Source organism: Microcaecilia unicolor, chromosome 7 (assembly GCF_901765095.1).
Source record: "Microcaecilia unicolor chromosome 7, aMicUni1.1, whole genome shotgun sequence".
NCBI classification, from domain to species: Eukaryota; Metazoa; Chordata; class Amphibia; order Gymnophiona; family Siphonopidae; genus Microcaecilia; species Microcaecilia unicolor.
In genome coordinates, this window is record NC_044037.1 from 51,272,312 (window position 1) to 51,286,262 (window position 13,951).

The 13,951-nt window shown below is 41.9% G+C and overlaps 1 protein-coding gene across 1 annotated transcript in view; it reads right to left on the reverse strand.

The window, feature by feature from the left end:
* The window catches only part of HTR2C (5-hydroxytryptamine receptor 2C), a 563,983-nt gene that overhangs the window by 436,892 nt on the left and 113,140 nt on the right, over positions 1 to 13,951 (reverse strand). The window contains exon 2 of the mRNA XM_030210426.1: positions 5,082 to 5,220. The gene's annotated coding sequence lies outside the window, so the exon portion shown is untranslated. The remainder of the gene's footprint in view (positions 1 to 5,081; positions 5,221 to 13,951) is intronic.

Here is a 13,951-nt window from a genome sequence, read left to right on the forward strand (position 1 = left end):
CATGCAAATTTAAATTAATACAAGTAGCACTGATAATTGATTTTTATTGCCCAATTATCAGTGCTAATTGGCTCATTTGTGAATTAAATTGCACATACAAATTGGACAAGTGCCCAATTTATGTGCAACATTTTTGAGTGCCATATATAGAACTGGGGTGGTGGGGTTGATCTAATTTAGCTCTCACCTCCGCCTCTTGCTATCCTACCTTCAGTCTTTCAAACAGCTATGCTTTGGGACCTTATAGAATGGAGAATAGTCTGTCATTTGTTTAGCTTCCATAATTGTTCCTGTATACAACAACCAGTCCTGTTAAATTATCTGACATTTTTTTCAGTCTAAGGGTAAATTCAGGAAAAGAAAGGCAATAGTGCAATAGCAAGAGTAATTATAGACAAAAAGCAGAGGAATTTCAGGTCATCTTCATCAGAAAATATATTTATTCCATTAAAAAGATCAAAATATAATAAAACACAACAGACTGATAGCCAGTGAGTAGCTTTCTCACACAACATTTCCAATCAACTGTCACTTTAAAAATACCAGACAAGTTTTGGCATGCCTGCCTGCCTCTTTGAATTTAATCTCCCTAATTATGTATATAGCACTAAAAATTACATGTGCAAATTTGAGCACATGCTCAATTTGCACATACAAGTTTTAATTGCATAACAAGCTAATTCGTGCAGATAACTGGGCACTAATAAGTAGCCTCCCTTCAACCTCAATTCATGTTCACTAGTTCTACCACCTTCCCATCTCTGGAAAAGGTTTGTTTGCCGTTTAATACCTTTCAAATATTTGAATGCCTGTATCATATCATCCCTATTCCTTCTTTTCCTCCAGGGTATACATGCTCAGGTCAGCAAGTCTCTTCTCATACGTCTTGCTACGCAAACCCCACACCATTCCATCACTTTTCTCTGAACAAGTCTTTTTAAATCCTTAGCAAGATACAGCCGCCAAAATTAAATACAATATTCCAAGTGGGGCCTCACCAAAGACTTGTACTGGGGCACCAACACCTCTTTTCTTCTGCTGGTTATACCCCTTCTGGCCATGACCATGTCACATTGTTTCAACACCTTGAGATCCTCAGACACCATCACCCCAAGGTCCCTCTCCTGAGCCGAGTTTATCAATCTCTCTCCTCCTACCTGGTACATCTCCTTTGGATTCCTGTACCCAAGTGCATCACTCTGCACTTCTTCACATTAATTTTTAACTGTCAAACCCTTGATCATTCTTCCAATTTTTGGAGATTTCTTCTCATGGTTTCTACTCACTCTGGGGTATCTACTTTATTGGCTATCTTCATGTCATCTATAAAAGGCAAACTTTTCTTTTTAAACCTTCAGTAATGTCTCTCACAAATATATTAAACGGAATTGGCCCAAGTACTGACCTTTGAGACATTCTACTGCTCACCTTCCTTTCCTCCGAACGGATTCCATTTACCACCACCCTCTTTTGCCTGTCGGTCAAGCAGTTTCCAATCCAGTTCAACATTTGGGGTCCTAAATTCAATCCTCTCAGATTATTCATGAGTGTACTGTGAGGGACTGTATCAAAGCCTTTGCTGTAATCCAAATAGATAACATCTAGCACATGTCCTCTATCCAGTTCTTTGGTCACCCAGTCAAAGAAGTCAAGATTCGTTTGGCAGGATTTTCCTTTGGTAAAGCCATGTTGCCTTGGATCCTGTAATCCGTTGACTTCTAGAAAGTTAACTATATTTTCCTTCAGTAGTGACTTGAGGCTTACCAGCCTGTTCCTGCTTTTGTGAAGAGGAATCACATCAGGTCATCTCTCATCCCAAGCAACCTCTCCTGTCTCTAAAGATCTATTAAATAAAATCCTTAAGAGGTCCCACCAGGACTTTTCTGAGCTCCCTCAGTATTCTGGGATGTATCCCATCCGGTCCCCAAACTTTGTCCACTTTCAAATTTTCAAGCTTTTTATAAATGCTTTCTTCCATGAACGTTGCAATATCCACTCCATTCCGAGATATACCCTCGGGAGCCAAATGCAGTCCTTCTCCAGGAATTTCTTCTGTGAACTCTGAAGAGAAGTATTTCTTTAACATGTTTGCTTTATCCCAATTACTTTCCTCACAGCCATTCTCAGCATCTTTCATTCTTACAATTTAATTCCTATCTTTTCTCCTTTCCCTAATATATCTGAAAAAGGTCTTGTCACCTCTCTTTACACCTTTAGCCATTTTTTCTTTCACCTGTGCTTTCGTTAGCCATATTTCCCTCTATACACCCTTTATAGAGTCACAATGCTGATTCTGGCACCCTAACTTTGGGCACCAGACTTACGCCTGCTGAAACCCAGTGAAAATGCTGGCACCCAGTTTGGGCACACTGATCCATTATTCTGAACAAACATGCATATTTCAAACATTCCTACCACACCCATACCCCTGCCATGATCATGCCCCCTTTTGAGTTACACGCTATGGGATTTGGGCAACAAGCGATGGGACTTGTGTGTAAATCTAGCTGTTACACTATTCTACAACTGGTGCCAATTAACATCAAAAATTGGTGGATAGAAGGCAATTATTGCTCATTAATGGCTTGTTAGCCAATCAAGTTGTGCACCATCTCGGGATTGCGCCCAAATCTGGTTACCATATAAAAAATCTGGAGGTAAGTGCTTCCATGCTAAATGCAAGCTGAGTACCACATGCTAATGGCTATTTTATCAGGGTAACTGCAGATTACCTGTTGGGCATGCTCCCCATTAGATACCATGTTAGTTTTGCACTTGTCCCTAATTCTATAAAAGTCACTAAAAACTGTTTTTGCAAATTTGGGCATATACCCAATTTGCATGTGCCAATAACAAGCAATTATTGGCACTAATTAGATTTAATTGAAATATATGCATATAAGTTTAGATGTGATGCAAGAAAGGGAATGTGGAAATGAGCGGGTTAATGGCAGATAATAGGCAGATCTGGGGCATTCCTTTTAGTTAAGCTTGTAGTTACAGAATAAGTGCACCTGCACCTAAATTTATGCACGGGTATTTGTACCTCATTTTAGTTGGTGAAGATGACTGCACTTAGGGGCCCTTTTACAAAGGTATGGTAAGTTTACCGCATGTGTAGTATGTGCCAAATCGGCTCTACCACTGGACTAGCACAGGAGCCCACGGGATCATTCCCGGCTGGGTTAGCATCTGAGCCATTACCGTTAAGTAAATAGGAGGCAGTAAGGGCTCATGTGGTAAATGTCAGGTGCTAATTTTGGATTTAACGCCTGGCCATTATTGCCAAAAATAGAAATGTGGCTTTTTGGCAGACATGCTGAGAGGTGGCCTGAGCGTGTGAGAAAATCATCTGCCAAAAGTAGTGCAGGCCACTTTTTAGTGGGCCTTTGTGAAAGAGCCCCCTAGTTAGGTGTGATTTTCAGATGTAAATGCTATTCTACAAATCACGCCTAACTTTAAGCATTTTTTTTTATAGAATAGCTGCTCCTGCCCCCCCCCCCCCCCGCTTACCTCCATAGGACCCCCTGGGCCTACCTGGATATGTCCCTGGTTGACTAGAGAGAGATGCCCGATTCCTCTTGAAGTACCGCAAGGCTGCTGCTAGAGGTTGTGACAGCCATTTTCAAAAGGAGACAGTGCCAGGCAGGAGCAAGCTAGCATCTCTCCTAACCTATCTCCCCCCTAGACCACCAGGGACATTTCCAGGTAGGCCCGAGGGGGCCTACGAAGGTAAGAGAGGCAGAGTCAGCTTTCTATTTTCTTCACAGATCAGCAGAGGGGCCCACAAAATCCAAGGTGAGTTAGTGTGCCAAGTTTAAAGACAGCCTATTTTCTGTCCTAACTTTATACGCTTACTTAGCCAGTTAACGGTCTCTAACCCTGGACTGCTCCACCTCAAACCTCACTGGTTGGGTGGCATATCCAGTGGCAGTGTCCAGTTAAGTGCTGCTAAATATTACCGGCTAGCCTTAAGCGAGTGATTTAAATGGCCAGGAGTCTCTCTCTTGGCCATTTAAATCGTCTTAAATTGGGACCAGAGGCTGTAAAATATGCTAATCTACATGCTTACTTGAATAATCTTGGCACAGACATTTTAAACCCGCTCAAGAGCATCTGTAAGTGTCAAAGCCTGCAAGCTAGGCATGATTTCTACTGTTTACACCAGCATTTTATAAAGACACATGGGTTCCTATTTGTCTTTCTAAAATAGCACTTCTCAGGTGCCTATTTGCCTTCTTAAATAATAGGTGCCCTGTTATAAATGTACCCTCTGTAAGCCTCTGCATCTCCCTCCAAATTTGTTTCCATGCATAATTTCTTCTATAACCTCACATTTTGCAGAACAGTGATCATCAAATTTAAACAAAGGAAACAATCCTGAATGCCTCACATTTCAACCAAGGAATAAATCCCAAAAGCCTACTGTCCCTTTGTCCCTGAATGCGTCAACATTTGATCCTTGTGCCTGCAGCTGGCACACAGATGCTAGGATTAGGTTCAATGTGCTAGAAAGAGCATAGAAAATGTACTGTACGCTAGCTGAGATAAGATTGATCTGAAGTGGGATAACTATGATTAGGAATATAATACTGGCAGAGCTCCATTTACAAAAGATACAAACACACAAATACCCTTATTTAGGTCTCTTGTACAAATGCTTTGAGGTAAGAGCTTACAAAGGACTAAAATCCTTCTAAAGGAAATGCATGTGCAAACCATCCAGTGGTACACTGTACAGAGGACAGTGTAATGCACAGCACTTCAAAGAAATGTGCAGGACCTTAAGAGTTTAAGCTTAAGGGACTATTTGCCACAGATTTTCTTCCATTTTGTGTGTGTGGGGAAAGCTGATAGTAAATAGGGCCTTAATTTGCATGAAACATGAAAACGCCACCCATTCCATGATAACCTTCTGTCTAAGCTCTGTGAATCTGAAATAGTTCAAATGCTCGTTTTTACTAATAAAATCAAAGCTCAGTTTCACAGCTTGCATTCACTAATCTAATCTATCTTTCATGTTGAAGAGACTCGTAGCAGTGACTAGTTGTTTTTTTTTTTTAATGGCTGTAAATAAATACCTGCTTGAGTGATTTCTAATCTTATTGGATCGCTAGGAGACTCTCTTCACTTGGTGGCATCCAGATGGCTTCTTCAATCTATTACTTCAGAAAGTATTGTGAAGAATCTTGCTGCGCCAGTAATCACATCAATATGCCTCTATTAAATTAAATGGAAAGTTTGTTGTGTCAGAAAACTGCACCTAAAATGGCATTTTCTCTCTAAGCCTTGTTTTCCCAGTCAGCTGCAGTATTTTTTTGATTCACTGAAATACTAACACAGAATTTACATTCTAGACATCCTGTTCTTGGGAAACATTTTATATTGGCCTGCCGATATTACCTGAAAGCAATTAAGAAAACAACTGATAACATGCCATGGATATATCACAACACAAATTACGTAGAAGCTTATGTAATCCTTCTGAATAACTGGAAAATAAGGTCAAGTAACCTTGAATTAGGTTTTGGCACCATTTACCACCACTGAAAAAATGTTTATTCCCCAGTCCATTAGAACAGGGGTGAGCAACCACTGTTTTTGAGGGTCACAACCTAGTCAGGTTTTCAAGATTTACACAATGAATATGAATGAGATTGATTTGCATGCACTGCTTCCATAGTATGCAAATAGATCTCATACATATTCATGTTGGAAATCTTGTATGGGTTGTGGTCATCGAGGACCGTGGTTTCCAACCCCTACATTAGAATAACGTACATATTGTTACAGCAGGAAGCTTTGGTTCACATTGCTCTTATCCCACAGATGTCCCTTTTGAACTTGGGCAACTTATTTTGTCCTTCATTGCTTCAGGGATCAAATTTGCTTGTGAGCCCTCTAGGCCAAAGAGCTACCCCTGTACTGTACTTGTATTATAGCTTGACCTGAGAACAAGTTTGGAAAGGAAAAATAAAATCTAAAACCCAAAGCAAATCAAAATGATAAACAATTCATTCACTTTCTTCTCCTATTAAGATTCCAAAGCAGAACCAGAAACCAAGCTCTTCCCCTATTTTTAATATAAGTAGTTTTCTTTTTTGTTATTTCCCCTTTACAGGCTCTATGCACTGTATTTTATTATTCATATTTGATATTTGATGTATGCTACTGTTGTAAGCCACCAAGAACTTTCTGGATTGTGTGGAGTAGTAAATAATGTAAATAAATAAATATCCCTCTTCTCATCATCCTAAAACTTGTGCTATATAGAACCTGGATACCTGCATTCAGGTTCCTGAAACATTTTCCAGTCAGTATTCAGCCAGCAGCAGTCCATGTGTTTTTAAAAGCGCTGACCATTGTCAGCTAAAATTAGGCCCAGATAGTCAATGCCGGGTCATGTCCTGGCACAGTATTAAATATTCAGGGCTATCTAGACATGTGTTGGCTTCTGCCTCTTATGTGTATCTCAGCTGAATATTGGCCAGGAACCAATAAAGGGATCCTTCAAGTCCCTTGATCTCAACAACAACTGCACTTCCCTTGCCAGTGCCTACCACCCAACCACCCCCAAAAGCTTCCCCTCTTGTATCCCCCAAACAAGAAGCCACTCCCCTGAGGCCCACCCATCCACTTTCTAGGATCTACCTTTCTGTCCCACTCAGTGGCGTAGCCCATTTAGGGCTCAGGCCCACCCATCAGTAGCACATGTTTAGCAGTAGCTGGTGGGGATCCCAAGCTCTGCCAGCTGAAGACTTCCCCCTGGTGGTAATGAAAACACTACTCTCCATGATACTGGCACCTGCACATGCTCAGTTTTCAGCGTAAGCCTGCTGCAGTCTGCCAAAGTAGAAAGAAGTGTTTTCCCGTCAGCAGAGATATTTGTTCGTGGTGGTAGTGGGGGGTGGGGGTGGGGGGAGAACACTTGATGCCCACCCACGTCTTGCCCAGGCCCACCCAAAATCTGTTGTCTGGCTACGCCCCTGATCCCACTCTACTTGCTTCTGCCAATCATGGATCCTGCATCAAAATGGCTTCCATGAGCTCTAGTGGCACTCTCATAGTACTAGCGGTAGTACAGCAAGACTGCCACTAGAGACAGTGGCAGCCATTTTGATGTAAGAGCCACAAAGAGCAGAAATGAGTTAAGTTTTCTCTTGCCCTGATGACACCCCTACCACTAGGGATAGAAAGGTAGGCCTGGGGGATAGGGACTTATGGTGGATGGGAGTATGGAGAACCTAGTTGGGGGGAGCTCTGCATTTGGGGAAGGACAGAGGATGGACCAATTGGAATAGCCCAGTGCTCTTCCAGGGCAGAGGGAGGAAGGGGGTACTAAATTTGGGGGCCAATGCTTTTTGGGGGAAGGGGGGCCCTACAGGACTTCAGGCTGCTGTCCAAATATTATTCAAGCACTGGCCAATATTCAGTACTGGTGCTCAGTTAAGACTGCTTTTTATGCAGTTCTATCTGCTCAAGTAGCTATCCTAGCACTTGTACTGAATATCGCTGTGCTGGATAAGTGCTGACTCCTCCCCTGGTATGACCTGGATAGTGCAGGGACAGTCAGTTCAGTGGCAATACCCAGTTATGTACTGCTGAATATCAGCAGAGAAGTGGGCACAGGCGATAACGGGCAGGAGCCTCTCCATCCCAATTAAATTGCTTTGAATACTGACCCCTATATCTTCAAGTTCTCTTTTGGTTGAAAAACATTTACAGTATATTTACTGTCACTATTATTCTGTTTCCTCTGGGTATTATTCGACTACAACTACCATTTATGTTTTTAGAATATTTACAAGGAATATGCATGAGATAAATGTGCATATATTGATGACTCAGAATATACAGTTTTATCTTATGTATATTCATTGTTCAGGTTTTTTCTGTGTCATAATGGAGATGACATTTAGAATCAATTTCTGGATGGAATTAAACTCCTAATTTGAAAATTAGAGATCTTTCAAAGCAAAAACTTCCAGTAGGATTACCAAATTAGTTCAGACCATATGGAGAACTCTTATCCCCCCAATAGTTACCCACCATGGTTGGTGTTATATTCCAACATTGACTGCATCCTTTAAATCTATACCTCGATATTCAGTGGGCTTACACCCAAATATTGACACTGAATACCTGGGTATAGAGTGGCTGCTGGAAATGATCTGGTCACTACAGGTATTCAATGCTGTTACCTGGAACCTACCTGGGCAAATTAACACAGCTATTATGTGCTGAGTATCTGTGGTAACTGTTGTGGTTCGACACCTAGACCACTGTTCCCTCTAATCTGAGTTGGAGTCTCCAACTGCATTGCTGCCAGTGGGAGGTGGTGCTTCAATATTGTGGTTTCAGTTTCAAGAGACAGGCAGTTTTCCTGGAGTCCCACAGAGTTTGTCTGTCCCTCACTCTTGAAAGTGTGATAGTGAAACAGTGGAGGACTCCCGTTCAGCTTAGAAGAAAATAGTGCCCCGGACTACCCCGGTACTTCCTGGATAGTGTCAAGGCTGTCAGAAATGATTTTCAGTAGTATTATCTGCTAAATATTGGGCCATAATTTTAAATTCCTATTACATAATTTTCGGGACAGCTTTTGATAGCAGACTCAGAACTACAAGCCTGTGCACGCAGCACATTAAAGTTATGATGAACAAGCTAGCTGATGATATCAAACCATCTTGTAACCATAGTTTCTGTGAAAAAAACTGTCAAAATTCAGTTAACATGAATGGCCTGTACGGTAGTTACACAGCACTTAACAACTTTCTAAACTGCCAGAAGGATGACATATAAATCCCGTTAAATTTAAATAAGTGAAATAAGGACACTGAACTTTTAAAATATTCTAGATATGGTAACTCAATGAACTGTTTCAATTCAGCCCTGCTTTTTAAACCCACATCTATTCTGAACATATTCCTAACTGCATACACAATGCAGATCTATGAATCCCTGCAGCACCGAGTTCAGATCTGAAAAAAATAAAACAAGTTAAAAGCCATTTGAGGCATATGAATCTGGCTACTTACTGATCTTATTTTATTTTTTATTTATCAGTATCCCATAATATTATTTGGTCTTTTTAAGTACAACCTGATATACCTATGGGTTCTATGTACTTACATACGGATATAAGAGTTGCTATACTGGAATAGACTGAAGGTCCATCAAGCCCACTATCCTGTTTCAGACAGTGGCCAATCCAGGTCACAAGATCCCAGAACAGTGAAACAGATTTTATGCTGGTTATCCTAGAAATAAGCAGTGGATTTTCCCAAGTCCATCTTAATAATGGCTTAAGGACTTTTTTTTCAGAAAAGTATCCAAACATTTTTAAAACCCTGCTAAGCTAACTGATTTTACTATATTCTCTGGCAACAAATTCCAGAGTTTAATTACCCATTGCGTCAAGAAATATTTTCTGTGACTTGTTTAAAATTTACTGCTTAATAACTTCATTGCATGCACCCTAGTCCTAGTATTTTTGGAAAGAGTAAATAAGCAATTCCAGTCTACCAGTTTCACTCCACTCATTATTTTATAGACTTCTGTCATATCTCCCCTCAGCCATCTTTTCTCCAAGCTGAAGAGTCCTAGCCGCTTTAGTCTTCCCTCATCGGGAAGTCGTTTCATCCCCTTTATCATTTTTGTCACTTCTCTCTGTACCTTTTCTAATGCCACTGTATAATAAAACATAAGACCATTCTGTCATACTGTAAGAATTCTATGGAAATGCATTCTTTTGACATCTTACATAAAACAATGCTTCTATCATTTCAATAAATATAAATGATAATGTAACCATCTTTGAGTGTATTTTAGGCAGTCGATGTTTCACTGTGGTTTAAAACATTGAATAACTAAAAGGCAGTATGTGATAATGACAATGGTAAAGCATTGAGACAAATCATATTTTTGTTTGACATTGACAGAGAAACTGGCATTTGAACTTTGATTATTTCTCTTCAGTCTTCTTTGTGGTTTCAATACACAGCTGCACCACAATGCTTTTAGCGACCCCTTGATTAGCTTTATTTTACATACTGAATCTTGAACAGAAAACTATTTCCATTTTCTCCGCAAGGATAGCTCTAACTAACATGTTTGTAAAGCACCATTGAATTATTCACAATATATTCAAATTATAATGAGCTTGAATCAAGCTGTTCTTGAAAACCTCAATTTGTGTTTACAGATATTAACACGCCCGCCCTTTGGTTTAATAGGTTGTGATGTGTTTTATTATGTACATAGAAAATAATTTTGCTTAGCGGAACTGCTTCACAGTTATTTTCCTTAAATTTGTCCCCACCATGCAGTATGTCAAGGCAAGTGGTAATATTTCTAGAGCAACGAGAGTATGTGAACTTAGCTTGCGGCAGAATAGAAGTCGTGCAGCAAAATTTTGAACAGACTGAAGGGGAGAGAGATGGTTTAGTGAGAGACCTGTGAGAAGCAAGTTGCAGTAATCTATAACAGGGTTGTTATGCAAGGATTTTAACCTTTAGAGCTCTGTGAGAGTATCTTATCCTTCTAAGAATAGTTGGCGTGCATGTTTGAGAACCAGAGGGGCATTAGTCATGATCAGCAAGTCTACTCAAATCAGCTTGTGGAAAATTTTTTACATTTTTATTAAGATCTCTAAGATGGAGGTAAAATCTGATCTCCCATGGAGTTTATATGCTCATTCTAAATGCCTTCCCACGAAAGCATACCTGTATGTTTTTTTAAATAAATTGCATGCCAGCATGTCCTTTACATAAGTTTGTGGGCACAGGCAGATATGTGAACAAGGATTGTACTGTGCCTGAATACACAGTGCACATTGCTAAAGGAAGCAAAGCACCCACTGCATTTTGTAGATTCAATCTGTAGAATCCGAGTCACATTACTTTTAGCACACCATGGTAAACTTTTAAAAACTTAGCATAGATTATGGAACAGCTCAACAGTTCTGAATAAAACGTAGGACTCTTTGGGTTTCTACCAGGTACTTGTGACCTGGTTTAGCCACTGTTGGAAACAGGATACTGGGCTAGATGGACCATTGGTCTGACCTAGTATGGCAACTCTTATATATGTTCAGATAGGACAGGCGATACGTTCTTTTTATCAGTTTCACTTGTTGAGCAGATTGAAACCGTTGTTGTCAGGTTATGATTTTAGAAGTGTAGTTCAGCGTTTAGTGCTCAGTAACTTGGAATATTGTAATGCATCATACTTTGGGGGGGGGGGGGGGTCTGCCTCCCGCTGTAAAGCATTACAGGTGATATAAAAAGCTGCGGTGCGTTTGATTACTGGAGCATATAGGTATGTGTATGTAACTCCAGTTTGGAAGCATTGGTTGCCAGTGACTGAAACTGAACATGTCCAAGACCGAGCTTATCATCTTTCCACCAAAACCCACTTCTCCTCTTCCTCCACTTTCTATCTCAGTTGATAACACCCTCATCATCCCCGTCTCATCTGCCCGCAACCTCGGAGTCATCTTTGACTCCTCTCTCTCCTTCTCTGCGTATATCCAGCAGATAGCCAAGACCTGTTGCTTCTTCCTCTTTAACATCAGCAAAATTCACCCTTTCCTCTCTGAACATACCATCCAAACTCTCGTCCACGCTCTCATTACCTCTCGCCTGGACTACTGCAACTTACTCCTCACCAGCCTCCCACTTAGCCATCTATCCTCCCTTCAATCAGTTCAGAACTCTGCTGCACGTCTCATATTCCGCCAGAACCGATATACTCATATCACCCCTCTCCTCAGGTCACTTCACTGGCTTCCGATCAGATACCGCATTCAATTCAAGCTTCTCCTTCTTACCTACAAATGCACTCAGTCTGCTGCCCCTCACTATCTTTCTACCCTCATCTCCCCTTACGTTCCCGCCCGTAACCTCCGTTCACAGGATAAATCCCTCCTCTCAGTACCCTTCTCCACCACCGCCAACTCCAGGCTCCACTCATTCTGCCTCGCCTCACCCTATGCTTGGAACAACCTTCCTGAGCCCTTACGCCAAGCCCCCTCCCTGCCCGTCTTCAAGTCTTTGCTTAAAGCCCACCTCTTTAAATGCTGCGTTCGGCACCTAACCCTTACCGTTCAGTGAATCCAGACTGCCCCAATTTGACTGCCCCTATCGGACCGACCGTTCACTTGTCTATTAGATTGTAAGCTCTTTGAGCAGGGACTGTCTCTCTTTGTTAAATTGTACAGCGCTGCGTAACCCTAGTAGCGCTCTAGAAATGTTAAGTAGTAGTAGTAGTAGAATTTCATTTAAAGTACTGACATTAATTCACCAGGCAATTTATGAAATAGGTATTTTTGACAGGTTCTGAGGATATATCAACCACTATGTACACTATGGTCAGTTGATTTGAAATGTTTGGAAGTTGTAAATCTGGGGAAGATACATTATGCCAATATGAGGGCAGTAGCTTTTTCCATTGCAGGACCATGTTTGTGGAATCATTTGACAAGATATTTACGTCTTTCTAAGCAAGTAGTTCAGTTAAAGAGACTGCTGAAGGCTTATTTGTTTATGTTGGCGCATCCGCTGGTGTGATGTATGGTGCAGGTATAGTGATGTAGGTTTTTCAGCATGCTGATGTATATTGTTTGATATGGATGCCTTTAAATCTTTTTATGGATGCTTTATTGTAATCCACCTAGTTTTTAGGTGAAACGTAAATTAAAATAAGAAAATATATACAATGCCTCTATTTAGATGCCATATTACTACTGGTAGTGAGACCATTCTATAAGGACACTTTTCCATCAGAAGCACTAAGCTACTAAAATGCAGCAATCAATATATATAAATGGCGAGTGTCGTACTGACTCGCAAATGCGCAGTAGAGACCCTCTCTGCCCCGCCCCGTGTCAATATGTGATGATGGGGGGCGGAACAGAGAGGGTCTCTACTGCGCATTTGCGAGGGACATCGCCGTCGCTAACGCTCCCCCCACCCGGAGTCGCTGCCGCCACCCACCTTCCAACCGGTCGGGCCCTCGCTCCGCTATTGAAACAGCGAGGGCAGGCAGCACACAGCTCTGCTGAGCTGCCGTTGGCCTTCCTTCTTCTTCTCTGCCTGTGTCCCGCCCTCGACGACGTTACGTCACACGAGGGCGGGACACAGGCAGAGAAGAAGAAGGAAGGCCACGGCAGCTCACCAGCAGAGCTTTGTGCTGCGTGCCCTCGCTGTTTCAATAGCGGAGCGAGGGCCCGACCGGGTGGAAGGTGGGTGGCAACGGCTCCGGGGGGGGGGGCGAACTCGGAGGGGGAGGGGGAGTGGCAGCGGCAAACTCAGCGGCGGGGGGGGGGGCTTTCAACCCCCCCTTCCTATACTAGCCCGTTTTTACGGGCTCAACGGCTAGTAGGCACATAACTTGGCTGAGTCGACTGCACACAGAGGAAAAGGGCGAGTGTATTGTAGCTGGTACTAGTTGAGGAAAGGGGCGAAGTTTAGAAGTAGGAGCTCAGTGGGAACATAAAGGGTGGGACCCGTAGACTTAAGGATTATTTTCTGTCAGTGTAGTGGTGGGCGGATGGTATGGTGTTTGGCAGGCCACCCTCCCACCCTAGCCATGTCTATATTTAGTTAAGTGATGAGTGGGTATATGAAATTAGGGTGATGCGGTCATGGCTTGGGGCAGTAGGTAATAAAAGAGGGAACTGCACCTCTTCCTTTTGGCTTACCCCAGATAGAATTAGAATCGATGTTAAGGGGAATTACTCACACAGCTCTGTAAAATGTGCATCACCACCATGTTCAGTAAACAGATAAATTAAGTTGGCTGGTTGCTGACTTGTTTCAGTCTTGTGACACCACAAGCAGAAAACGAAGGGGTTCTTTTACTAAGGTGCGCTAAAAAATGGCTTGCTGTAATGTAGGCGTGGGTTTTGGGTGCGTGCCAATCCATTTTTCAGTGCGCTTGTGAAAAAGGCCCT